General features: G+C 39.9%; 1 pseudogene; it reads left to right on the forward strand.

Moving 5' to 3' along the window:
• The first annotated feature begins 5,036 nt into the window (after positions 1-5,036).
• LOC131925734 (ankyrin repeat domain-containing protein 7-like) lies at positions 5,037-23,754 on the forward strand (annotated as a pseudogene).
• The last annotated feature ends 3,639 nt before the right edge of the window (positions 23,755-27,393 follow it).

Here is a 27,393-nt window from a genome sequence, read left to right on the forward strand (position 1 = left end):
TCCTAGGTCTCAGATCCTCTCATCTCACAGGGCATGTGTCCGCAGATGCCTGTTGGTGTCTGTTTGATTTTGGTAGAAGAGAAAGCTGTGTGATAGAAACCTGGCCTAAGGCTAAGTCCCCTCTTCCAGCACCCTGACTTAGGATAACTCCCTACCTGGCTCTCATTAGTTTCCCTGGTCCCTGTGGGGGGCAGGAGCCTCACTGGGAGGTCCTTTTTTTTTTTTAACCAGAATTGCCCTGCCTCAGGAGGCAGCTCTTCTCTCTCAGCCCATACACGATGAAGGACAGAGGAGTAGCTGGGAATGATGGCTGCAGTTGATGTCTGAAGAGAGAGCTGGGCTTGTCTTCCACCCACCCCCAACTCCAGAGCTGTGCCCAGACCAATGTCTGGGATGCTAGGAGAGACAAGGACTGACCTTTTCCCCTCTGGATCCAGGGAAGCCCTAAAAGAAAGCAGACTGTTTAAAGTCAGTCTCCAAGACAGCCAAGTGTGCTGGAAGAATGGAAGGACTCCCTGAATGTGCTGCTTAGGTCTCTGCACTCTACTGTGAGTTTTAAGGGGCATGTAGTGGTAAATAGGAAGATGTCCTGGAGGCTTGTGTTTATACTAGGCCTGAAAACAATGTAGCTTTTCTCAGCCCTCAAAACCCTAATCTGGAGGCAAAACCCTGATAGCCAAAGAGAACAAAAGGAACAGGATCCCCATGTCCCTGCACCCGAGGGCATGATGTCCTCCAAAGGGCTGACTCCCCAGCACAGGGTGACAGTCCCCCAGTCCTGCCCTCCCCATCTTTGTAGACAACTGCTGCTACCCCAGTCTTAGTGAGAAGGCCTGGGAATGTCCATCTGGACCACACACTGACCTTAGAGCCCATTGGCCTTCTTGACCCCGGCAAGCCCATCATACCCAGGTCACCTTTTTCACACTGTGTCAATTAGAAGATGGAAAAGAAGGACCACAGTGATATTTCTTAGAGAAACAGAAACAGGAGTTGTGAGCAAAACTGGGATGGAACCAGAGTGTTGGGTCTGGGTTGTAAACTTGAGGTCTCATAGATCCTTTGCCTCCTCCCAGGGCTCTACTCTCCACCTTTCACTGTGGTCGTTGAGATTAAATAGAGAACAAAAATGCCCAAACAGATTGCCAAACTAAATACTCGTTAAGAAGCTGTGAATGGTGATGTTTGATCTTTTCCTGGAAAGGGTTGTGAGAGGGCAGGGAGACAGTGTGAGGGCCTCAGAAAATAGGCTTGCCACACATACAAATTCTTTGCCTGATTTGCTTTTTGCATAGGGAGGGTCTTTCAGACATCTCGTTATACTCTCACACTCAGTTTGAAGCCAAGCAGGGGGAAAAATCAGCCTCTGGATAGATGAACGGGAGGGGGCGGTTAACAAGTAGGGTGGGGGGGGCCACATAGTGGTGGCGCATACCTTTAATCCCAGCACTTGGGAGGCAGAGGCAGGAGGATCTCTGTGAGTTCAAAGCCAGCCTGGGCTACAAAGTGAGTTCCAGGAAAGGGTCCAAAGCTACACAGAGAAACCCTGTCTCGGAAAGAAAAAAAGAAAAGGAAAAGAAAAAGTAGGGTGGGTTCTGTTGTGCCTCAGAATAAGTTTGAATCTTAAGCACTCTCTATACTACAAAACTGCATGCCACCTCTGCCCCGGCCAGCGGGGTCCTCAACGGGGACCTAAAGGGAGGGCCAGCGAATGAGAGGGACAAGAGACACAAAGAATGAGAGCAAGACAGGATGTCTGATCAAGCTCCAAATTTTTATTTTTTCTCTTAAGGCATATATAGGTAGGCAAAGGGGTTACAAGCAGGAAGGGACTTAATTATGGGGGTTACAAGCAGGAAGGGACTTAATTATGGGGGTTGCAAGCAGGAAGGGACTTAATTGTGGGCTGTTTGGCCAGCAGGGAATGTTGTTCTGGGGGTTATCTATCTACTCTTGTCTAACTGCCTAATTGTTTAACTGCAGCTCATTCACCTGATATCTGAGAAGAGGTTCTGGTATCTGTGAGAAGAGGTTCTGGTGCTATAGAGACTTAAGCAAGGCCTAGATCTAAGAAAAGAGGAGAGAAGCCCAAATATGGCAGCATGTGTGTCAAGGGTCGCTTAGGCTTATGGCTCCTATCAACCTCTAATTAGTAGAGATATAAAATCAACTATATGCTGACTGGGGGGATAAATTTGTGGGGATTTTGTGTTTTGTTTGTTTGGTTGTTGTTTTTTGTTTGTTTTTGTTGTTGTTGTTATTGTTTTTTTTTTTTAAGGCAGGATTTCATGTATCCCTGGCTGGTCTCAAATTTAAGTGAAGATGTCCTTGAACAGATGCTCCTGCCTCTACCCACTGAGTGCTAGGATTATAGGAAATGTACCACCACTTCTGGCTGCATATTCTGAATTTTAAACATCTTTATAAATTACGGTAAATGTAAAACTAAGCAAGTGAAATTAATTTTGCTAGTATTTTACTTTCATTTAATGTAATTGTCACTTCAATATGTAATCATTGTAAAATAATGGGGGAAAAAGAAAAATTGAAATGTACATGTTGCATGCTGAGGACATAGGTCAGGGACAGAGCACTTGTCTAGCATGTACAGGTGCTGGGGCACATGCAAGAGTATAAAGGAACCGAGGTACAGGAACCTGCTACATAACTGCTGGAACTGTAGCTATAAAAGGATGCAGCCGGGGCTGGAGAGATGGCTCAGAGGTTAAGAGCACTGACTGTTCTCCCAGAGGTCCTGAGTTCGATTCCTACATGGTGGCTCACAACCATCTGTAATGAGATCTAGCGCCCTCTTCTGGCCTGCAGGGATATGTGCAGATGGAACACTGTATACATAATAAATAAATCTTAAAAAAAAAAAAAAGGATGCAGCCACTAGCACCCGAGTATGCACAGCATTTATAATAGAGAAAAGGTAGAAACTCCAAACACCTACTGCTTGATGAATGGGTAAACAAAGGGTGCAGTGTTAATACAATGGTCAAGTGTCTAGCCATGAAAAGGGGTAGAGTACTGCTACATCCTACAACATGAAAAAACATGACAGACATTAAACTCAGTGAAAGAAGCAAAATGACAGAAGAATGGGACAGTTCTCTATTAGATGTTTGATTTCTTTTAAATGCCCAGAATGAGAAACCTGAAGCAGAAAGTTAGATTGGTAGCTGATAGGGGCTGGGGTCTGGAGGAACGAAGAATAACTACCAATAAATAAATGATTTCTTTTCAAATAACAAAAATATTTTAAAATCAAATAGGGTGATGGTTGCATAATTTTAAGAACATACTAAGAAAACCCTACTGGTTTGTATACTTTAATAGAGTGAACTTACTACATAAGTGTATTACATTATTACTTAAAGACTACATTTAGTTCATGTGTATGATGTTTTGCCTACATGTAAGTTGTACACTGTGCGCATGTCTGGTGCCTGTGAAGATACAAGAGGGTGCTGGATCCCCTAGAACTGAATTTACAGATGGTTGTAAGCTCCATGTGGATGCTGTTGTGGGTCACAGGGTTTGTAGCTGAGAGAGATATTGAGGATTACTTTCTCTCCAGTACAGACTGCCTTCCAGTACCATGAACTCTGGTTAGTAGGTGAAGAATCTAGTTAGACGTCAGCTGAACTTCTCTGTGTTCAATGACAGAAGTGTTACTTTCAGAAACAAGACCTTAACATCAGGTTCGTAGAGCCACCAACAGCCTTGGAAATAGCCTGTGCTATTTGGGGGTTCTGTGGGTCCCTTTGGTTAGGGACTCAACAGGCTGTACCCTGTTCCTGGCACAGGAGGTTTAAGATGGTGGCATAAGATGTCTAATTGGAGCCTTGTCAAACCTGTTATGTTTTGAGCCCGTTTAGATTCCTTTCACATATGTATGGTAAGCTTCTGGGGTAGTCAGTTTCCATATAGTTTTTCAAAGGGTCTGCAGTGTTGATTGTCCCTGCTCAGATTCCCTCCTTTACCTTTCTCTCCCATCCTCCTCTAATTAAACCCTCCTAATCTAGTGTTCATTTATATCTTCATAACACTATAGACTTTCCCCTTCCTTGAGAGATACTCTCCTCCCTTCTGGTCCCTTACCAGGTACCAAACCTCTGTGGTTATTCAGATTGTAGTTCCCATATCAGAACCTTTAAAGAAAACAAAACAAAAAAACAAAAACAAACAAACAAACAAAAAACCAAGCCGGGCAGTGGTGGCGCACGCCTTTAATTCCAGCACTCAGGAGTCAGAGGCAGGCAGATCTCTGTGAGTTTGACGCCAGCCTGTGCTACAGAGTGAGTTCCAGGAAAGGCTCAAAGCTACACAGAGAAACCCTGTCTCGAAAGACCAAAAAAAAAAAAAAAAACAACAACAACAACAACAACAAAACCAATATTTGTCCTTTTGGTTCTGGGTTGGCCCCATCAGGATGAATTTTTTCTAGCTCCATTAGGCCAGTCTTAGGGAGGTATTTTCTCATGGCTGCAGGACTGTAAGAAACTAACCCATTCCCCAGTGTTTTGCTTTGGAGGCCCTGCAGGTAGCTCTACCCCAAAATTCCAATTGACAGTGCTTTGCACAGGGGCTGGGCATGGTAGGCTTTTGCCACTGGAGTCTGACATGGGCATGGACGGAGCACGCGCGCACGGGGTGCGCACGGGGTTCACAGCTGCTGAGCATCATTGTGTGCTCACAGCGCATCACAATGCCAGGGCAGCTGTGTTGCTAAGGGTGAAGCAGAGTTTGGCTCACACTGAACCAAGGATCTGCGGTAGCAGGACGGTCCTGTGTGTCAGTGGCGAGACTTTAACAGTATTTCAAATTTTTTTTTTATTAAAATTTATTTATTTCTTATGTATGCAGTGTTCTGTCTGCACATATCCCTGCAGGCCAGAAGAGGGCACCAGATCTCATTACAGTTGGTTGTGAGCCACCATGTGGTTGCTGGGAATTGAACTCAGGGCCTTTGGAAGAACAAGCAGTGCTCTTAACCTCTGAGCCATCTCTCCAGTCCCAGTATTTCAAATTTTTAGTGTACCAGTGTTCTATTTTTTACTTTAGGGTTTGGGAGGGTGTGGGTGGCTAAAGAGGAGGGCAGGGAGGGGAGGAAGGGCCTGCGGAGCCTTAAGGCTCAACATGCAGGAAGACATAGACTACGATGCCCTTACTATTCAAGCCCCAAAGAGGGCTCGCTGGTACTGCCTGCCGCCTGTGGCCCTCATGCCTGGGTCATGGGTGCTCGTGTCGCAAACGAAAACGGAAATTTCCCCTCTACTCCATCGGGTATGACCCTGTTGGGGAACTCCAAAGGGCGGCCAGCGTGGGGGATCTGACTTTAATAGAGCGACTCATCGACTGCCACCAACACTACGTGAATGAACAGGACACAAGGCGCAGGTAATGGGGCCCGGGGAAGAGAGAGGGCCAGGAAGGACAGGAACTGTTGGCGACAGTCAGGGCCAACTAAGGAGAAACACACCTTCCAGGACTGAGCCCAGTGGGGTTTGTGCCTGCTTTAGGCTTCTAGGCATCTGGGACCAGCACATCTTGGAAGGACAGCTTACAGGCTTTCTTTGAAAGAAGCAAAACAAAGAACTTCAGTTAGTTTACAAATCCTTTTACATTGTCTCTTTTAGAGCACTTTATTGGGCACTTTAAAGCGATTTAGCTAATGAAACTACATACATTTTATTTTTATGTGTATACTTAAAATTTTTTTAGATTTATGTATATGAGTGTTTTGCCTGCATATATTTCCAATGCACTACATGCATCAGAAGGTGTTGGGTCTCCTGGAACTGTGGTGGTATTGTGTTCCCCAAAATATTGTGTATCCTAATAAATTTAGCTGGGGTCAGAGAACAGAAAAGCCACAATATTAAACATAAAGGTTAGGCAGTGGTAGCACACGCCTTTAATCCTAGCATTCCAGAGACAGAAATCTCTCTGGATCTCTGTGAGTTCAAGGCCACATTGGAAACAGCCAGGCATGGTGACTCACGCCTTTAATCCCAGAAAGCAGCCTTTAATCCCAGGGAGTGGTGGTAGAAAGCAGAAAGGTTTATAAGGCGTGAGGACCAGAAACTAGCAGCATTCGGCTGGTTAAGCATTTTGGCTGGTTAAGCATTCGGGCTTCTAGCAGCAGTTCAGCTGAGAGCCATTCGGATATGAGGACACAGAGGCTTCCAGTCTGAGGAAACAAGACCAGCCGAGAAGTTGGCCAGGTGAGGTTAGCTGTGGCCTGTTCTGTCTCTCTGATTTTCCAGCGTTCAGCCCAATAACTGGCCTCAGGTTTGATTTTATTAATAAGAACTTTTAAGATTCATGCTACATGGAACTGGAGTTACGGACAGCCGTGGGTACTAGAAACCTAACCCAGGTCCTCTACAAGTAAAAACTGGAGCTTGTAAACACCAAGCCATCTCTCCAGCCCTTACTGTATATGTTTTTAGTACTATGTTATATACAACACAGAAAATTGTAACGAGATAAATTTTCACATAAAATGTCAACTTTAATCCAAAGAAAGAATCACCAAGAAATCTTACATCAATGGGACCCATGTTTGCTGAGGGATCTTATAAGGAAATTTTTAACCAGAACTATGTGTACATGTGTGTGTGTGTGTGTGTGTGTGTGTGTGTGTGTGTGTGTGTGTGTGTGTGTTGGTATATACGTGAAGGCTACAGGTTGACATTATCTTCCTCAACTGATTTTCATCTTATTAAAAAATTGTATGTGTGTGTGGGCACATGTACCCCACACACCTGCAGGTAAGTGTGTGAAGGTCAGAAGAAAGCTATATTTGAGAGTTGTGTGTTTGGCCATATTGTGGGTTCTGGGGGTTGAAATCAGGCCATCAGGTCTGCTGGCAGGTCCCACCACCTGATGAACCACCTTGTGGTCCCTACACCTCATTTTTTGAGGCAGGTTCTCTCACCCAAATCTCTACTAGAGGTAGAGGTGCTGGGGGTTCTGAACTCAGGCCCTCAGGCTTGCATGGCAAGTGCTTTACCAACTGAGCTCTTCCAATCACCCCAGCCCTTCTTTTCTGTTTCTTACTTCACACTATGTTCTAAAGGGGAACCAGGGACACTCAACAGTAGATTTTCCATAGCCCATATGCTTCTTGATAATCTCTGTAGTTCTGAGTGGTTACTTAGTCTTCTAAATGTGAGATTTATACAAATAATAGAACAATAAATTATATTTTCAAAGTATTCTTTGCTTAACAAACACATTCTTTAAAAACACTGAATTTTCAACTGTATTTGTCCATTCTTTCAATCCATTTATTCCCCACATGGAACTTAGTTATTATCTACTATACAGCAAACATATTCTACTATCTCTCAAGATTCTCTCATTCTTAAATCCTTTGTTTCTCTGCCCAGTCAGCTTTCCTTACATTCTATAACTTTAAATATTGAATACAATGAACCATGCTCATTTGAATCTCTAGTTTCTTTTGGTTTAAAGCTTTTTGAAAATCAAAGCAAGGGAACTATGATGCAATGGGTTATCTCCTTATAGAGACATTTGCCCAATTTTGGTGTGATGGACACACTGGGGGTGCAAGGCAAAGTACAATGGCCTGCTTTGCTACCATTTGGTGTCTGGATTATCATGGGCACTGTTGGCAGCAATATAGAAACATTACTTTTGGGTATTGAAAAATGAAAAAAATTCGAAGTACTGATGACTGAGGATTTAGATTTTTGTTTGTTGTTACTGCTATTTTAAACCTGTTTGCCTTTCATAGTCTTAAGAGCTAAAATTTACATAGATACAAGTGGACTGTAGAATTGCCATGGGCCTGTGGCCGTGGCTCATGACTTTTCCGCACGTAATCAGCTCCACCACCAGCACCATTGATCCTTTTATTTGGTGCCGTTACTTGGATCCTCCTGCCTCTGCCTCCTTCAGCAAATCCTACCGGCGTGTGCCACCCATGGGCCTGTAGATTGTATCATATTTCATTTAATGTAAGGCATAGTGGACTGCATGATAACCTTTTATCTTGTATAGTAGCAAAGTTAAAAATATTGCCAATTATAGTCACAAAATATCATGGCAGAGATTTTAGCGATGCTAAAATGTAAAATAAAGAGTAAGGTCTGCACAGTGGCACTGACCTGCAATCCTACCTACTGGGAGGATTACCAAGTTCAAGGTCATCTTGGGGAATATAGTTTTAAAATATTATAAACATATTTAAAAAAATTTTGTGTCTTCACAGTAAGTAGAATTCTGTTACTTCTCTTCATTGAAATATTGTGCTTGTTATCAGTAGGAAGACTAATCATTATCGTATCCACCAAACACTGACTGTCAGGTGCTGGAAGCACTTGTCCATCCTCTTGAAGACATGAATTGAAGCATCACAGTAGCATGATGTAAGATAGCTACAGTGTTGAATCCCCATCCTGTGCATGGGGAAATTGAGTTATAGAGTGCATAGAAAGCCTAATATATAACATATAATATTGCCAATTATAGTCATAAAATATCATGAAGTATAAGTGGCAGAGATGTCAGTGATGCTAAAATGTGAAATAAAGAGCAAGATAGGCACAGTGGCACTGGCCTGCAATCCTACCTACTGGATACTAATAATATATAACTAGTTTATAACAGCAATTAGAGTAGGATTTAAATCCAAGCTGAGTTAAATCTATTGGGTGTTCTGTTATGCAGACGGGCTACTCTGAGGAAGGATGAAACTTGTGATAGAGCACTTACCTTAAATGGGATGGCCTAGCACAGCAAATGAATACTTGAGTAGAGAAAGAAGTAAATAATAAAATCCCAGTTACTTCTCTTACATTAGAAGGAAATGAAGTTTGCTATCTAGTATTTAGAGTTGAATGTGCCTTTATATGGTAATCTGTAATTTCCTAAAATCTCCTCTCAATTTGTAGGACATCACTCCATTATGCCTGTTGCCACAATCATCCAGATGTGGTAAAACTGTTGCTATCCAAAAAGGCCATTATTGATGTCCAGGATGATGAAGGCTGCACACCCTTGATTAAGGTAGCTATTGGACAGCAGTTTTGGTATGAATTGGATTAGATCTTGTTCTTGTTTGGTTTTTTTTGTTGCTGTGATAAAATACTGACCAAAACCAACTTGGAAAAGGAAATGTTTATTTGGCCTACAATTCCACATCACAGTCCAGTCCATCATGAAGGGAAACCAGGGCAGGAGCTCAAATTAGGAACCAGAGGCAGGAACTGAAGCAGAGATCATGGGGGGAGTGCTGCTTTTCCATGGCTTACTCAGCTTTTTTATACTACTCTGGACTACCTGCCCAGTTGTGCCACCACCTATAGGAAGATGTACTGTCCCACATCAGCCTCAATCAAGAAAATGTTCCACAGACTTTCCAAAAGTCCAATCTGATAGAGGCAATTCCTCAAGCAAGGATCCCTCTTTCCAGGAGTCTTCAGCCTGTGTCAAGTTAGCAAAACAAATGAACAAGCAATCACCTGTGGCGGTATTTTACTTGTACTGAAATGTGATTTTAATTGTATGTTAATAAATAAAGTTGCCTGGGGGTCAGAGTTTTAGAGCCATAGCAAGTGCGTAGCGGTGGTGGTGCACGCCTTTAAGGACCTGGAGGGCAGTACATACAGGCAATGACAAGGCAGTCACGTGTTTAGGTTTACAACCAATGAGAAGGCAGAACAGCTAGACTATAAAAAGGCATACACACAGGAAGTAGGCCCCTTTTTTTCGGAGAGCTCTCTTGGCTGAAGCAGGATAGCTGAAGCAGGAAGGGTAAGGCTCTTAGTTCTGACCTCTTGGCTTTCTTCTCTGAATCGGCTCTGTGTTTCTTATTAATATGACGGTTGGTTACATCAACATTTGGCACCCAACGTGACAAGAATCCATTAAAAACCGCTTAACTTGGCTTGGCGGTAGGTCCGGGTTCCCGCCAGGGCAGCCGGCAGGTCTGGTTTCCCGCCAGGGCGGCCAGCTCCCTAGCCCGGGCCCAGGTTGGCTTGGCCTCAGGCCGGACTAACCTTGAGCTACTTGCTTAAAGCCAGTGCTACAAACAACTCAGGCCTGCCCTGCCGAACAGGGCCCCTGCCTGTAAAGCCAACGCACGTGGTTGGAGCTTAAGGTAGCCAGAGCCAAGGCTTGACTAGGCTCAAGCGGGAACACGTGGCTGGATTCAAGCTCTTAGGCAGAACTTGTGGCTACGCTTGCTCTCTCTCTCTCTCTCTCTCTCTCTCTCTCTCTCTCTCTCTCTCTCTCTCTGGACTCACACCTCGGACACTAGGTGGCTGTTTTGAAATTCCCTTGGATTGGTACTGTTCTACAAGGACTTGGTAAGTCACTTAACATATCAGATATTTTAAAGGAAACTATTTAAAAGAAAATTTTTTTTCACATTAAAAAAAATGGGTTTTCTGTGTACATTGGAAGAAAATTGGGCTTTGTTTGCAATTTTAGACAGTCTGACAATGGAACAGCTATATGAGAAGATTAATGTTGATCGAATTATGCATTTTATTACTATGTTTATCCTCATTTTACTATTTAAAAAGATAGTCAATTTAAGTGCCAGGGTGACAGCTTTAGAAAAACCTATTAAACCTGTAAAAACTCAGACAGAAGAAACTAACAGTGAAGTTGCTTCAAGATTGGATCATAGGGTTAGAGAAAGAAAGCTTGTTTTCACACAGTCACCCTTAGTTTGTCCAGTAACCGTACAGCAGTTGCCTGATCAAATGACTACACAAAATATTTGGGCTCCAATTGAAATGTTAGATTTACGAAGGTTTAAGGAGGCAATAGTATCTTATGGCATGCATTCCCCATATGTAAAGCAAATGTTAAACTCTTGGTCAACATATAATAGGATTGTACCACAGGACTGGCGGGAGCTGGCACAAGCTGTTCTTGAACCCAGTCAAAGGCTTCAGTGGCTAACTTGGTTCAAGGACGAAGCTAAAAACATAGAAAAACAGTGGAGGGATAAAGGAATACAAGTCTGCCAGGATCAGCTTATTGGAGAAGGTCAATATGCTTCAGCACAAACACAATGTTTATATGATGTCCAAACCCTAATTTTATGTCGAACAGCAGCCTTGAATGCATGGGACAGAGTTGAGGAACCAGGAAAAAAAACTGAGTCATTTACAAAGGTTGTACAAGGCCCAAAAGAATCTTTCACAGATTTTTTACAAAGACTGGTTTCAGCAGTAAAGAGAATGGTCCCGGATTCAGAAGCTAGTAAGATAATAATTGAATCTTTGGCCTTTGAGAATGCGAATGCAGCATGCAAAAGAATAATCAGGCCGTTAAAGGCAAGATCTGCACCTTTGGGAGATTGGATTAGAGATACGGTTAATGTTGAAGCTCATGAGCATGATGATACATGGGTAGGAGAAGCAATTTCAAAAGGTTTGAGGAATGTTAGATGTTTTGGATGTGGAAAGCAAGGACATTTGAAACGGGACTGTAAACAGGTCATTCCTAGAAACAATGTTTCTTCAAGGAACAATGGCAACAGAATGCCCCTTCCTTCTGGAGTATGCAGAAGGTGTGGTAAGGGAAAACACTGGACCAACGAATGTAGATCAACAAGGGACAGACAGGGTAATCCTTTGCCTCAGTCTTCGGGAAACTCCCAAAGGGGCCTCATGCAGGCCCCAATAGCAAATCCAGTTCAAACCTTTCCTGCAGTCGTAGAGGAAACCCCTACCCAGAGCAATTAAATAACCAAATGCCTATTGGAATAAGTCATGCTGGTCAGGATGATGAAACAGAGAGAATAGAAAATTCAGGAGCAAATATAAAGAAAATTTTTTGGCAAACTTCTATTAATGAACAAAGACCAAAATTATTGATAAAAATAAATGGTGTTTTGTTGTCTGGTCTGGTAGACACAGGTGCGGACATTACCATAATTGCACCAGAATTTTGGCATCCAACTTGGCCTCTTCAGGAGGTAAACATTCAACTGTTAGGAATTGGGACATTATCTCAGGTGAAACAGAGTGCAAGATGGCTCGAGTGTATAGGTCCAGAAGGACAGAGATGAAAATTGAAACCATATGTAGCTAACATAGCTATGAACTTGTGGGGTCGAGACTTGTTGCAACAATGGAATACTCAGATTAACATCCCTCCAATCTCAGAAACAAATCATAAATTAGCACATGTTTCTGAGAGAAATATTAGAAGGCATTATTCTGAGTGGTCACCAGCCATCCATATTATACAAGAACAGGGCACAACAACTGATGGTCTTCCAAAGACACCAACAGCTCTAACTTTAAAATGGTTAACAGACAAGCCTGTATGGGTCCAGCAATGGCCTTTAACAACAGAGAAACTCCAGGCTTTAGAAGAGCTGGTAGAAGAACAGTTAAATGCTCAGCATATTGAGGAATCAACCAGCCCTTGGAATTCTCCTGTATTTGTTATTAAAAAGAAATCTGGTAAATGGAGAATGGTAACAGACCTTAGAGCAATTAACAAAGTAATTCAGCCAATGGGCTCTCTACAATCTGGAATTCCTCTGCCTACTCTGTTACCAAAAGGATGGCCTCTCATAGTTATTGATTTAAAAGACTGTTTCTTTTCAATACCGTTACAAGAAAAAGACAGAGAAAGATTTGCTTTCACAGTGCCTACTTGTAATAATTCTCAACCGGTTAAAAGATTTCATTGGAGGGTCCTCCCACAGGGAATGTTGAATAGCCCAACTCTGTGCCAATTTGTTGTACAACAGCCATTGGAAGTGATACGTAAAAAATTTCCTAAATCTATAATTTATCATTATATGGATGATATTTTACTAGCTGACTCAAATGCAGATACTTTAGAAAGAATGTTTGAAGAGGTAAAGAAACTTTTGCCTTGCTGGGGATTACAAATTGCTCCTGAAAAGATACAAAGAGGAGATTCTATTAATTATTTAGGATATAAAATAGAGCTACAAAAAATTAGACCCCAAAAGGTGCAAATTAGGAGAGATAGACTACAGACTCTTAATGACTTTCAAAAATTATTTGGAAATATTTCTCATCTACGAACTATTGTTGGGGTAAAAAATGATGAACTGCATAATTTGTTCAAAACCTTAGAAGGTGACAAGGACTTAAATAGTCCAAGAGAGTTATCACCTGAAGCTGAGAAAGAATTGACCTTGGTAGAAAAGAAAGTACATGAAGGGCACATGGATCGTATTGATCCAAAGCTGGATTGCATTTTGGTTATTTTACCTTCTAGTCATTCTCCTACAGGAATATTAATGCAGAGGGAAGATATTATATTAGAATGGATATTTTTACCAAATAAACCAAATAAAAAATTAAAAACTTATGTGGAAAAAATCTCTGACTTGATTTGGAAAGGAAAATTGAGACTTCGTCAATTAGCAGGAATAGACCCAGCAGAAATTGTCGTACCTTTAACTAAGGAGGACATTGAAAAATTATGGACAGAAAGTGAACCTTGGCAAAGAGCTTGCAGTAATTTTTTGGGAGAAATTAACAGCAAATATCCCCAAAGTGATAGAATTTATCTTATAAAGAGAGCTCTTTGGATCTTGCCTCAAATTGTACGGAAAAAGCCCATATCTGGAGTTCGTACATTTTATACAGATGCCAACAAACAAAGAAAGGCAGGTTACAAATCAGAAAATTTAAGTAAAGTGGTTCAAAGTCCTTATAATTCAGTTCAAAAATCAGAATTATATGCTATTCTGTTGGTATTAATGGATTTTTCAGAACCTCTCAACATAGTAACTGACTCTCAGTATGCTGAAAGAGTAGTATTACATATTGAGACTGCAGAATTTATCCCTGATGCTTCAGAATTAACTTCACTATTTATTCAATTACAAGATACAATCAGGAAAAGGAGTCATGCTTTATATATAACTCACATCCGATCCCATACTGGTCTGCCAGGCCCTCTAGCACAAGGCAATGATGAGATTGATAAATTATTGATAGGAAATGTGCTGGAGGCCTCAGAATTTCATAAAGAACATCATGTCAATAGTAAAGATTTAAAAAGGAATTTTTCCATAACCTGGCAACAAGCCAAAGAAATAGTTAAGAAATGTCCTACTTGTTCCTTCTGCAATCAAACGCCAGTACCAGCAGGTAATGTACCCAAAGGGTACTCAGAGGAATAAAATCTGGCAGATGGACGTGTTTCACTTTGCAGAATTTGGAAAATTGAAATATGTACACCATACCATTGATACTTATTCAGGATTTCAATGGGCAACTGCTTTGAGTTCTGAAAAAGCTGATTCTGTAATCACTCATTGCTAGAAGTTATGGCCATCATGGGTATACCTGCACAAATCAAAACTGACAATGCTCCAGCATATGTCTCTGTTAAAATGAAACAGTTTTTTGCTTATTACAATATAAAGCATATTACAGGCATACCACATAATCCTACAGGTCAAGCAGTTATAGAAAGATCAAACAGAACTCTAAAAGATATGCTAAATAAACAGAAAGGGGTAACAAAAACACCCAGAAATAGACTGCATAATGCTCTATTAACTTTTAATTTTCTTAATGCCAATGAGAAAGGAACAACAGCTGCAGAGAGACATTGGATAATAGAAAAAACTACAGAATTAAATCAGCCTATATATTTTAAGGATGTGCTGACCTCAGAATGGAAACCAGGATATGTGTTACATTGGGGACGAGGTTTTGCTTTTGTTTCTACAGGAGAAGATAAGTTGTGGGTACCATCAAAATTGATAAAGGTTCGATTTGAACAAGAGAAACCTCTTAATTAGAGGAGGTGATAGCTCATCAACCAACATGAACATCCAATTTAAACTAACTTATACCAGTAACACATGTCTTTTCATTTAATCAGATAATAACTTGCCAAAAAGGAACATCCCCAAAATTAGTCTTGGGGAAAGTTTTTGTTTTTGTCTTTTAGGAGAATGAAGGTTAAGGAATCTGAAGAACACTGGACAAATAAGACAACTGAAGAAAAGGGACAAATCATCTATCCCAGGAAGCAGAGTGAAATGGCGTATGGGTATATATTATCTAAAAAATTTTATGTCTTCCTAAATGTTTGTTTCTGCTTATCTCTAAAGATTTAACACTATTGGTCTTCTAATAGTCCCAGTCCAATTAAAATTTAAAGCTGACTTTGGAGTTGGAGAATGGCTCTCTCCTTCTTTAAACTCAAGCATGTTGTTAAAAGGAAAATGCAAACTCCCTGTATCATGCCAGAATAAAAGAGCCATCTTCTGCTATGAGACAGGAGAAAAGCCAAATTAATTAAGGGACTATTCTATTACTAATCTCAACTCTTTGATTCTATTCTGATTCTTTAAACTTTTCTTAAAGTATAAATTTTAAATCAAAACTTACAAGATTTATATATATATATATATATATATATATATAGAGAGAGAGAGAGAGAGAGAGAGAGAGAGAGAGAGAGAGATACATTTTAAACTTTGTTAAGATATGAATGGTCATATAGAGTACTAATTAATTCTAGAAAAAAGGCTTCAATTAGCTGCATATATATGTCTTTGTGTTCGAGTCTCTTATCAGTTTTCTGCAGGAATTCACGGCCAGGCCTAACATCAACTGAAGTCTCCAGGAAGAAGTTGGGGCCCCACAACAAGAACAATTCCACATGGACAATAATAACATCACTAAGCTGACAAACATCATCTACAGATCAGCTTTGAACTACAAGATGCTCAGAGCAATTTTGAGATGACTAGATGAGATGATCCAGTCTCAAAATTCTACTTGAATAAGGACTTGAGATAAACCCTGAACCTTGGCATTATACACAGACTGGATAATGAAGGATATAGTTACCTTTCCTAGAATTTGACAATTAACCTAAAATTTTTCTTTCAGGATAAAGATAACTTCGCCCATACCCAGCAGGAAGCAATTTTAAGGATACGATGCCCACATTCCCAAAGAGGTGGTGTGGGGCGGGTGGTTTTTTGGTCTTTTTATGGGTTTTGGGTCTGCGATAATTTTCATTGTTTAGGGGTTTGGTTACAAGTTGTTGTCAAGGGTTAGGAAAAAGACTAAGCAGATTAGATTTAAGGTTCTTATTTTAAAAAAAAAAGAGAAAGAAAGAAGAAGAAAAAGACAATTACTAGTTTTAAAACTTTACATTGGATTGGATTGTTTTATATTGTATACAAATTATATATATTGAAATTGATATTGTTAGAAAATGCTATATGTATATTTCTAATTGTACTTATATCGTTCATTTAACAATGCAATTTTCTGATCCTTGAATGTTGTTATTACCAACTATTAGGATATAAAGAAATGATAGTTAGTAGTTAGACATTACAGTAGAACTTGTAGTCATATTAGATATGTTTTAAAAATTGAGCAGATATATTTTAGATAGGTCATCTTCAAACCCTTCAGAGAACTACAGAATATGGCATTTAAAATGATTTAATAACTTAGAAAATTTTTCTTTTTTGTTATGACTATGAGACATGTCGGCTCCTGGCAGTACCAATCTACTTCAGAGAAAATATGGGCATTGAAGAAACTGCATATGGAGTTAGCTTTCATTGTGGCAAAAGTTAGCCACTGGACAACAAAGTATCCTCGAATCAACTGCTGACTAACAGGACAGACAGGACACGAAACAAAAGACTACTGATTCTTGCCTAAACAAGCGTGCTTATGGCTTTATCAAAAGGCATCTTCTGAGGCCAGGACAATATGGCACCATCCCTGACGTGGCCTTCGCAACTCGGAAAAGGTACAGTGCCCTTTTCTTCGAAGGCAGCTGAACAGGCAGTGGGCCGATGGCTTCTGATGTGCAATGGAACAGCAGCTGAAACAGTTATTCTTGAAGAGTAACTAAGCTCACGCCTCTCAATAGTAAACTGGCATTTGATAGAGGGATGTGGAGAAGAACGGGATGCTGAGATGAAGCCATATGTACACAGCCAAGAAGAATGGAGAGCTGAATTAAAAAACCATCAACAATTTCCAGAATTTAAAATCCTGAATCATGACATGACACTAGTGGAATTCAGGTGTTTCTGGTGCATGGACTGCTCTCACCCAATGTGAGGTTGAACTGTTGACCTTGTGTATATCCTACTTCACAAATGAGTCTGTCAGATATGCTAAGCCTATAGGCTGAAGATGATGCCCCAGCATTGCGGAGAAACCTCAGGTGACTGTCCAGGCAGCTGGCTGTTTCTGTCAACTCACAAATTTTTTGGAAGTTGCTTGCATGCACTTTCTGTTTTTATTTTTGTTAGCTAATATTATTTCCTTCTTGGGTCTCTGAAGGAGTTGAAGATTAGTTAGTTATAATTGAAGGTTAGTTAGTTATAGTTGAAGATTAATTAGGATAGAAAGTGAATTAGATACATTTTGGACTTAGCAAAATAGGATAATGAAATTATTATCTCTGAATTTGTCAAATACAAATGGACTAGACATTGTTTAGACATTTATTATTTGTATATAATGTATATAGTTATTGTACTTTTGTATATAGTTTTTCTTTTGTTAGTTATAACCTTTTTCTTTTTTTCCTTTTTATTAAAATAGAAAAGGGGAAATGTGGTGGTATTTTACTTGTACTGAAATGTGATTTTAATTGTATGTTAATAAATAAAGTTGCCTGGGGTCAGAGTTTTAGAGCCATAGCAAGTGGGTAGCGGTGGTGGCGCACGCCTTTAAGGACCTGGAGGGCAGTACATACAGGCAATGACAAGGCAGTCACGTGTTTAGGTTTACAACCAATGAGAAGGCAAAACAGCTAGACTATAAAAAGGCATACACACAGGAAGTAGGCCCCTTTTTTTCGGAGAGCTCTCTTGGCTGAAGCAGGATAGCTGAAGCAGGAAGGGTAAGGCTCTTAGTTCTGACCTCTTGGCTTTCTTCTCTGAATCGGCTCTGTGTTTCTTATTTAATAAGACGGTTGGTTACATCAACAACCACCCTCACTACAACAATAACCAACTAGTACTGATGAGATACTTCAATATCTAGGTGTTGTGGCACACCCCTGAAATTCTACCACTTGAAAAACTTTGGTGGAGAGATTATGAACTTAGGCAAGTCTGGGGTTCTAAAGAAGACCTGTCTCAAAAAGAGAGGGATAATATACATAACCTAAGCAATTTGTCTGATCTAAGGGTAACTATTCAATGCAATTTTTAGAAATATCTATCTTGACTTTCTTGAATTGAAGATCTCTTTCTTTATACAATACCCACAGGCCACACAGAGGGACAATGTGGAGTGTGTGTCGATACTACTGTTTCAGGGTGCGGATCCCCACCTGAGGGATTTAAGTGGAAATACAGCCCTACACCACGCTGTTTCAAGGGACAACACAACAACTGTAAGAAAACTTCTAGAATACAATGCAGACATTGAAGCAAAAACCGAGGTAAACATCATTCAACGACATCCCCAGTGTACTTCCAGCAATGACACTCAGATCCACGGATCACATGCCAAAGCTCAAGCAGTCTCAATGAATCTGTTCAGAGTAAAAAATCTTTCTCCAAATTTTTTTTTATATTTTTATACATTGTTTAAAGGAACACAGCACAGCCTATTTTGTTTTAGAATTGGGCTTAATTTTAAAATTAAACAAATAAAGGATTTGGGCACACACACACTTCACATACACACACACACACACACTAAAAATAAATTAATTTTAAAGATAAATGTCTGTAGAATAAACAGAAGTCTGTTGAAATTAAGAAGTTACTGGTGTCGTTTGTCTCTCAGAGATAAGGCTGGAGTGGAAAATGAAAAAGGTCAGAGGCACACAGGCAAATTTGGAAATTTGATCATTGAAGAAAACATACCAAGAAGACATTTTTTTTATTTAATTTGTTCAAATTTTCTATGTATACAGGAAATGCTGTTCAGGTTGGGAGATAATAATTCTCAGTTTAGGGAAGAAACAGTTTGGAAAAACAGATTAACAAACTGACCCAGAGAGGCCACTTGAGCTCACTCATTGAACAAAGGCACACCAAACCTAGATGCCACATGATGGGGTTGGGGCAATGGAGGCACATCTCCATGGAGCTAAGAAGCTTGAAGCCAGTGAGTGTTTGTGGAGAGTTCTGGAAAGGAGGGGTGCTCACACGCAATGTTGGACAGGGCAGTAGTGTGTCAAAAGGAAGGGGCCAGCTGTGTGTGTGTGAACGTGCAGCAAGGGATGAAGGAAAATCTGTCCTTTGTGACTGAGTGTTTGCAGAATCTGTGATAAATTTTCAGTTGAGAAGCATGTTGATTTATAAAGTGTAATTTTTTTTCTTTACAGTGTGGCTTGACACCATTCAAACTTGCCTTATTTGAAGAAAAACACCAGATGGTACAGTTTTTAATACAGAATGGTGCAAATGTACCTTTGGAGTCAAATAGGTAATGTTTCTTCTTTTTTACAATCTTAGTCCTGTTCTTGAGAGTGACAATTCTTTAAGTAAGGAATACTAAAATAATAGGAGGAAGATTGGCTTCAACTCAGAGGCACATAGTGAGAGTGAGCTGGAAAAAGGGACTGTTCCAACCAAAACAAAAGAACAGTGTGCATCAGGGCTCAACTTCCCATTTAAAAACAACAGTTCATCATTCATAATCTGATTCGATTGGTGATTTTCTACTAGTTAAGGAAAACATATTAATGTTGTTTACTTTGAAAAGTTTCACCTTTAATTATTTTTAATAGTGAAATTTGTGATCATTTTAGTATTTTCATTGTTTTTTATATATTTTCCTTTAAAATATCATGTTCAACATAGTTTTTGAAAATCATGTTGTCTCTTTGATCACTCACTCTGCTTTAAAGGATGAGCAATCATGACAGTTAAATGCTATTACCAGATGCTATTCATTTTTTTTTCTGTCCTGTCTGAAATGTCTTGAAGCTGTGTTGGTCAGATGTGTAATCTGTGTACCCACACTCCTGAAACAGCAGTCATGGTTAGGGACAGTTGTCCACAATGAGTATAAAGAACTAAGACTCAAGGTTTTTGGCTTTGCTGGGGATCCCATCAACAGTAGCCTTTGTACATGGTTCTGTAGAGAAGGTTTGCACAACTGGGTGAAGCCCAACATGGAAGCAAGAAAAGCACAGCTATTGCATCAGAGTTCACCAACTACAAACCCCAGGTACCTAGAGCTTAGCCTTAGCCAGGAAAGAAAGGAGACAGAAAGACTGTGCTCCCTTCCCATGAGTTTTGAAACAGGCTGTGACTTCACATTACACGGCAATATTTGGTGATGGTTTGGCATCTACTAGCAAACAGGTAACAACAACAACAACAACAACAAATACAAGGCCACCTATAGCCTGTCAAACGTATGTTGGCTTGTGAGAGTAAAGGCAAGAGCTGCTCTCCTGTTCCACCAAGTCCATCTCTTGGGAGAACTGTGGTGGTATTGTGTTCCCCAAAATATTGTGCACACTAATAAACTTATCTGGGGTCAGAGACAGAACAGCCACAATATTAAACATAGAGGATAGGCAGTGGTAGCACACGCCTTTAATCCTAGCATTCCAGAGGCAGAAATCCATGTGTTCAAGGATACAGCCAAGCATGGTGACTCACGCCTTTAATCCCAGAAAGTGAGCCTTTAATCCCAAGGAGTGATGGCACAAAGCAGAAAGGTATATAAGGCATGAGGACCAGAAACTAGAAGCTTTTAGCTGGTTAAGCTTCAGGCTTTCGAGCAGCAGTTCAGCTGAGATCCATTCGGATGAGGACTCAGAGGCTTCCAGTCTGAGGAAACAGAATCAGCTGAGGAAATGGCAAGGTGAGGTGGCTGTGGCTTGTTCTGCTTCTCTGATCTTCCAGCATTCACCCTAATAACTGGCCTCAGATTTGATTTTATTAATAAGACCTGTTAAGATTCCTGCTACAGAGAACAGAGAAGGGACTGTGTGCTGTAGGTTCAGGAGAGGAGGGATGAACTAGGAGTAATAATTGAACTGGTCATGTACATATGGAACTATAAAATATACTTACTACCACCATTAAAACAAAGAATGTGGAAGAACCCCCTCTCCCTGTCCCTGTGTGCATGCCTGTGTGGTGGTGGTGATTTAATTGGGGGCTGAATTTTTTCAAAAGAGAAAAGGTGGAAGGACAGCAGTCACTAATCATAATTAAGTGCTGAAGAATAAATTCAAAGTCATTTGGCTAGGCCTGTTTGCTCATGCCTTTAATTCCAGAACTTGGGAGGCAGGAGACAGAGAGATCTCTGTTATTTCAAGGCCAACATGGTTCATATAGTAGGTGTAAAGTCAACTGGGCTCCATAGTGAGATCCTGTTTCAAAAAATAAAATGTTATTTGTAAATATCTAATGTAAGATATCTTAGGGACTCAAAAATAAAGAATTTGGAAAACATGCTAAGTGTTTTTCATACAAAAAATAATGATCGCTTTTAAACATATGTCACAGTGAACGAACATCTTCAGAGAGGGTAAAATACAAAAAGAAAAAGCGCGTCAAGTTCAATAAAAGTAAGATTTGTGTAGTGAACTACTCTATCTGGTCCTGTCTACCCTGAATAAAATAAGTAAGAGTAAGGATTTTAGCTCCCCAAAAGGAGTTAAGGAAATCAAGTATAAATGTGTTTACATGGTTTTCATATTCATTTCCTAATATTCAGGAAAGTCAGAATTAAGGAATTATTTCTCAGCACTTTTAACTGTGAAAATATATTGTCAAAACATTGCTTATTTGATTTTAATATTGATACATGTACTGTTTTTGAATAAATAAGAAGAAAATTTATGAACCTGGCACATGTCCTCCATGTCACATTGTAGTAAATTGGAATGTTGGAAATATGGCTTTTCTGTAGCTAGAGTTTTTCTGCCTTGTCCACAGTCAGAACAAATCTCTGTTACCCACCAGTCCCACAGCCGCTCAGACCCAATCAAGTAAACACAGAAACTTATATTGCTTAAAACTGTATGGCCGTGGCAGGCTTCTTGCTAACTATTCTTATAGCTTAAATTAATCCATTTCTATTAATCTATACCTTGCCACGTGGCTCATGGCTTACTGGCATCTTCACATGCTGTTTGTCATGGTGGCGGCTGCCAGTGACTGCCTCAGCCTTCCACTTCCCAGAATTCTCCTCTCTCCTTGTCCCACATATACTTCCTGTCTGGCCACTGGCCAATCAGTGTTTTATTTATACAGAATGATATCCACAGCACTTTCCCTTTTCTTTTTATATAAAAAAAAATGCCTTGTGTTTTCTACCACACACGGTTCCATAGTTCAGTACCACTAACATGCAATTGTGTCACAAACAAAACTTCAATAATCAATCACTTTCATTAATTAATTTCTTACCTAATAATGCAATTAAAACCATCTGACTTTTTAAATTTCTTTGCAATTTCTTTCTTGATTTAGAGAGTTTTCACCTACTCCCTAACTTTTTTTTTAGTAATCTCCTGTTTTAGGATGGAAGTGTTGTGCCATAGTGAATGTAATAGATTTTAGGAAGACTTGTCAATCTTGACATGTTTTCCTTTTCTTTCCCTTTCCTTTCTTTTCTTTTTTTTTCTTTTTTGTTTGTTTTGTTGGTTGATTTTTTTTAGTTTTCTGGAGTGCTAGGGGTGGAACACATGGCTTTGTGAGCATTCTAGGCAAGCACCCTACCTATTAACTCTACCTCTAGTACTTTTTCCCTTTAGTTTTTGTTAAATAGATCAGAGTAAGATGATACATCACTTACCTGCTGCAACACATGGTTTCCAGAAAAAAACAATAGACACAAAAAGAGAGTTGAAAAAATGACATCGTTCTGTATTTCAGAGAATTAGCTGCTCTTCCATGGAGTCTAGAGAGACTCTGTAGCAATGGAAGGGACACCCTGCAGAGTTTATGCATCAGCAACTGTTTCATGGTGTCTTTTATACCTAACTTGCCATTGACAATCACACTAGGTACTGAATCCAAATGACCTTCTTCTCTCTAGAGGTAAGATGAAGAGAGTCGATATTATTGTAATGCAGGCAACATTTTGTATCACTTTAGTATGAAATTTGTTGTTCCTGGCATTTGTGGTGGTGAGGACTGACTGAGGGCTCCTGCCTGATAAGCATAGGCTTTACTACTGAGCCACAATCACAGTTGGTGGGACAAATGCCCTTCCTAAGTCATGGGGAATGCTAAGAAGATGCACTAAGTTTCTCTTAATTTAAACAAGACCAAAAAATGAACGTTTTATTAAAATAAAAGCAAAGTGCAGGTGTACAGTGAAGGCATGAGTGAGTTCATAGTTCATGTATGTAAACATGCACAATGACTCCATGTCAGAAGATGACCCATGGAATCTGCTGCTCCAGCCCCACAGGTGCTTCTCTGCTGCCCTCTCACCTGAGATAGAGCTCAGGATGCATTACTACCAAGGGAGGGATCTTTCCAATCATTCTTTTCAGGAGAGATGATGGATGTTTTCATGAGCATCCTTCAAGCTGCATATAAGGCTGGGAACACAGCTAGAGCTGAGGAGCTTCTTCCCTCAGAGGGACGAGGAGAGTAAGCACATTGTCCTCACTCATGCTGTTCCGTGAAGATCTTTGTCCATCTTCTGTTTCTTTCTGCAAGGTTTCATTATGATACAAAGGACAGTAGCCAACATCTAGTCCCAGTGGTAGGAATTTGCATCCTAACATGAACAATTCCAACTAAAAAGCTGAACAAGATACTTTGTTTTCCAGAAGAAACAAGATACTTTGTTTTCCAGAAGAAAAAGTATGTATAGGCTCATAGATATTTTTTTCCTTTTTGGCTCTCTATTTTGTTTGTTGTTTTATTTTTGAGACACAGTCTCACTGTTACATTCTGGCTGTCCTGGAAATCATAAGGATCCACCTGCCTTTGCCTCTCAAATGCTGGGATTAAAGTTGTGTGCCACCACACCCAGTCTAGACACTTTTTCTAGTATCATTAGCCCAAAGTCAAACAAGAACCACAAGAAGCTATTTTGTGACACAGTCAATTGGTGATACTTATACTGGTAAGGATGATGCTCCCCATCAGTCTGAGAGAGCTCATTAAGATCATCACAGTTGTTTATGTGTAGCTAGAGTTTTCCTGCCTTGCCCACAGTCAGGACAAATCTTTGTCACCCGCCAGTCCCATAGCTGCTCAGACCCAACCAAGTAAACACAGAGACTTATATTGGTTACAAACTGTATGGCCGTAGCAGGCTTCTTGCTAACTGTTCTTACAGCTTAAATTAATCCATTTCCATAAATCTATACCTTGCCACATGGCTCGTGGCTTACCGGGATCTTCACATGCGGCTTGTCATCATGGCGGCTGGCAGTGTCTCCCTCTCAGCCTTCCACTTCCCAGAATTCTTCTCCTTGTCCCGCCTATACTTCCTGCCTAGCCAATGGCCAATCAGTGATTTATTTACTGACCAATCAGCAACATACTTGACATACAGACCACCCCACAGCATGTATGGGTGTTTGTTTTTAGATATTACGCTTGATAAATTTATGTCTTCTTTGATTTGAAATATACAGAAAATGGAAGAATTCTACCTGAAGTAATTGCCTACAGATGAATATTTTCTCTAGAATAATCTCTAGATTGGTCTTGAAGAAATTGATGCTAACAATGAGTCTAATCATTTTTATATGTTATATTTTTCTAGAGTTGTAATAAAATGCATTTTGTTTTTATTTTTAGAAGTATATTACAGTACTGACCCAAGGCCTTTCTGCAGGTAAGGTTTAACAATACACTAATCCTAGGGAAATTCAAAAATAACAAAGTTATTTCTTGGATGTACTCTCAGATAGACGCAATTTTATATACTGAATTTTTGCTTTGTGTTACAGTACCCACAGTATTATCACTATATTTTAGTCTAAAAAGTTGTTCTTTTTAGTTCATATGGACATGAGGTTTATACTCAACCAGCATTTCCCAAGTACCAACTCTGTGTATTGGAAAATGAGGCTCCTTGTGTTAACCATACACACTGATGTCCATTTGATGCTCCTTACCTTTTCAAAACCTTTCTGAAATCAGCTTTTGAGCTAGACCTTCATTAGGAGGTCTAGTTTGAGGCCTTTATCTTTTCTGAGAGCTTACAAAATTGGGGATCATTCTGAGTTTTCAGAAAGTATTACAGGGAGCCCACAAATTACTTTCCTCTTTTGACACCATCTCCATGTGCAGAGGCACTTTTTGTCAGGTGTAGCACCCTTTCCCGGACGATGGAAGACCCCAGGCCTTCCCTCTACCAGAGTGCACAGCAATGAAGTCTCTGAATCTCAAGAGATGATCTGAATGTAGAGAGCCACACCACAGATGACTGTTAATTGTCTCTCTCTAAAAGAGGGTTTTGTCTTCCCTATCGGTTGGACATGAACATAGAGTTGAAAGCCCATTCCCATTGATGATCTGCTGTCTCAGACACTTGGGTTTGGCAGACATTTAAAGGTTGTATTTCAAGCCAATTCTCTGTTCCTTTTGATTGATTCCTTCCATACTAGAGGACAATTATGTCATCTTCTTTAGTGGGGCTATGTATCAATAAAACGTTTGCTACACATTATTAAATATCTTGTTTACTCCAAGTTAAAAGATCCCAAAATTGTCACAGCTAATGTCCAAAGTGCAGATTAATAATGTTCCAGTAGCTACAACTGTTTAAAGACACACCTTGCAAAAACCACATGTTACATTCTACTGGGAATTCTAAACAGTTCCACAGTAAAAAACCTGAAATTACCCAGTAAGTTTTATTGTTGTTTGCTTATGTTATTATCTTGGTAAGTTCATAGAAATGCTTGTTTGGCATAGAAACAAGCAGATTGTGGTTTCAGGTTTCACTCATGAATGGGCTGCTAAGGAACAGCTTGAACATACCCAAGGCCATGGCAGTTTGTAAGATTAACTAGCAGAAGAAGGAATCTATTCCAGGGTCCACAAACCAACCTCTTGGGAGATAACATCACAGTCAGTGAAAATTCCACAAAGTATCGTGACAGAGAAGGTGCTGTGGTGCTCTAAGTGCACAGAATGACATGACAAATGAAATCACTAATTACACTGAGCACGTGAATATAAAACCATCAGTTACTGCAGCCATAAGAAAGGGCTGGGGAGGAACTAATGTCTTCCTTCGTGTGTGTGTGTGTGTGTGTGTGTGTGTGTGTGTGTGTGTGTGTGTGTGTGTCTATATCTGTGGCTGTGGCTGTGCCTCTATGTATGGTTTTGTTGGGCTAACTTTTGTGGCCTAAATTCTTCCTTTCTTTCACATGAGACAAAGTTGTAAGGAAAGTGTCACCAAATAATTAACCGCTTGAAAGACAAATTAAAAGTTGTATGTAAATCTCAAATGCAATGTATATTAGGAAATCAAACAACAAATAATTCAAAGAATTTGGTAAGTGTTTTTATATGGATATTAAAATATCACTTTTTAAAATATGCCACAGTGGAGTAAGACCATCACAACTGTTAAAATCTATACTGAGGACACCTGTTCTAATCCATACAGGTAAGATTGAAGGTGAATGATCCACTGCTGTTACCCCAATTACCAAAAAAAAAGCTTTGTTCTTTCAAAGAAGGAACTAAGGATATCAGATATAAATGTAGCTATATCCTTTTTTAATATGCCTTCTAATGTTTTAGAATTCAGAACTATTTAAGTAATGGTTCATGAGAAACTTCAAATCTCAAATTATATCGTCTGAAACATGTTTATTTAACATGAGTCTCTGATGCATGTAGTATCTTTATATAAATAAAAAGGTTTCTAAGCCAGGCAGTGGTGGCGCATGCCTTTAATCCCAGCACTCAGGAGGCAGAGGCAGGCGGATCTCTGTGAGTTCGAGGCCAGCCTGGTCTACAGAGCGAGATCCAGGACAGGCACCAAAACTACACAGAGATACCCTGTCTCAAAAAAAAAAAATTTCTAACCTAGTCCACAGTATGTGTTATCTATAGTCATGTGGCAGCAAGTTGACATGTTATAAAATGGATTTTTCTTTCATTTTTATAATAAATACATTGTTTTTTGTTTGTTTGTTTTTTGTTTTTCGAGACAAGGTTTCTCTGTGTAGTTTTGTGCCTTTCCTGGAACTCACTTGGTAGCCCAGGCTGGCCTCGAACTCACAGAGATCCGCCTGGCTCTGCCTCCCGAGTGCTGGGATTAAAGGCGTGCGCCACCACCACCCGGCTATAATAAATACATTGTATTTATGCTACATATTATTATATACATTAGGGTCAATAAAATGTGATCATATAAAAAGAAAACAAAATATACAGTATTCAGTTACTTTCATTAAGTTTTTTCAGGACTAAATGTAACTTTTTCTGTTTTTTTT

The sequence above is a fragment of the Peromyscus eremicus genome, chromosome 1 (assembly GCF_949786415.1).
Source record: "Peromyscus eremicus chromosome 1, PerEre_H2_v1, whole genome shotgun sequence".
NCBI classification, from domain to species: Eukaryota; Metazoa; Chordata; class Mammalia; order Rodentia; family Cricetidae; genus Peromyscus; species Peromyscus eremicus.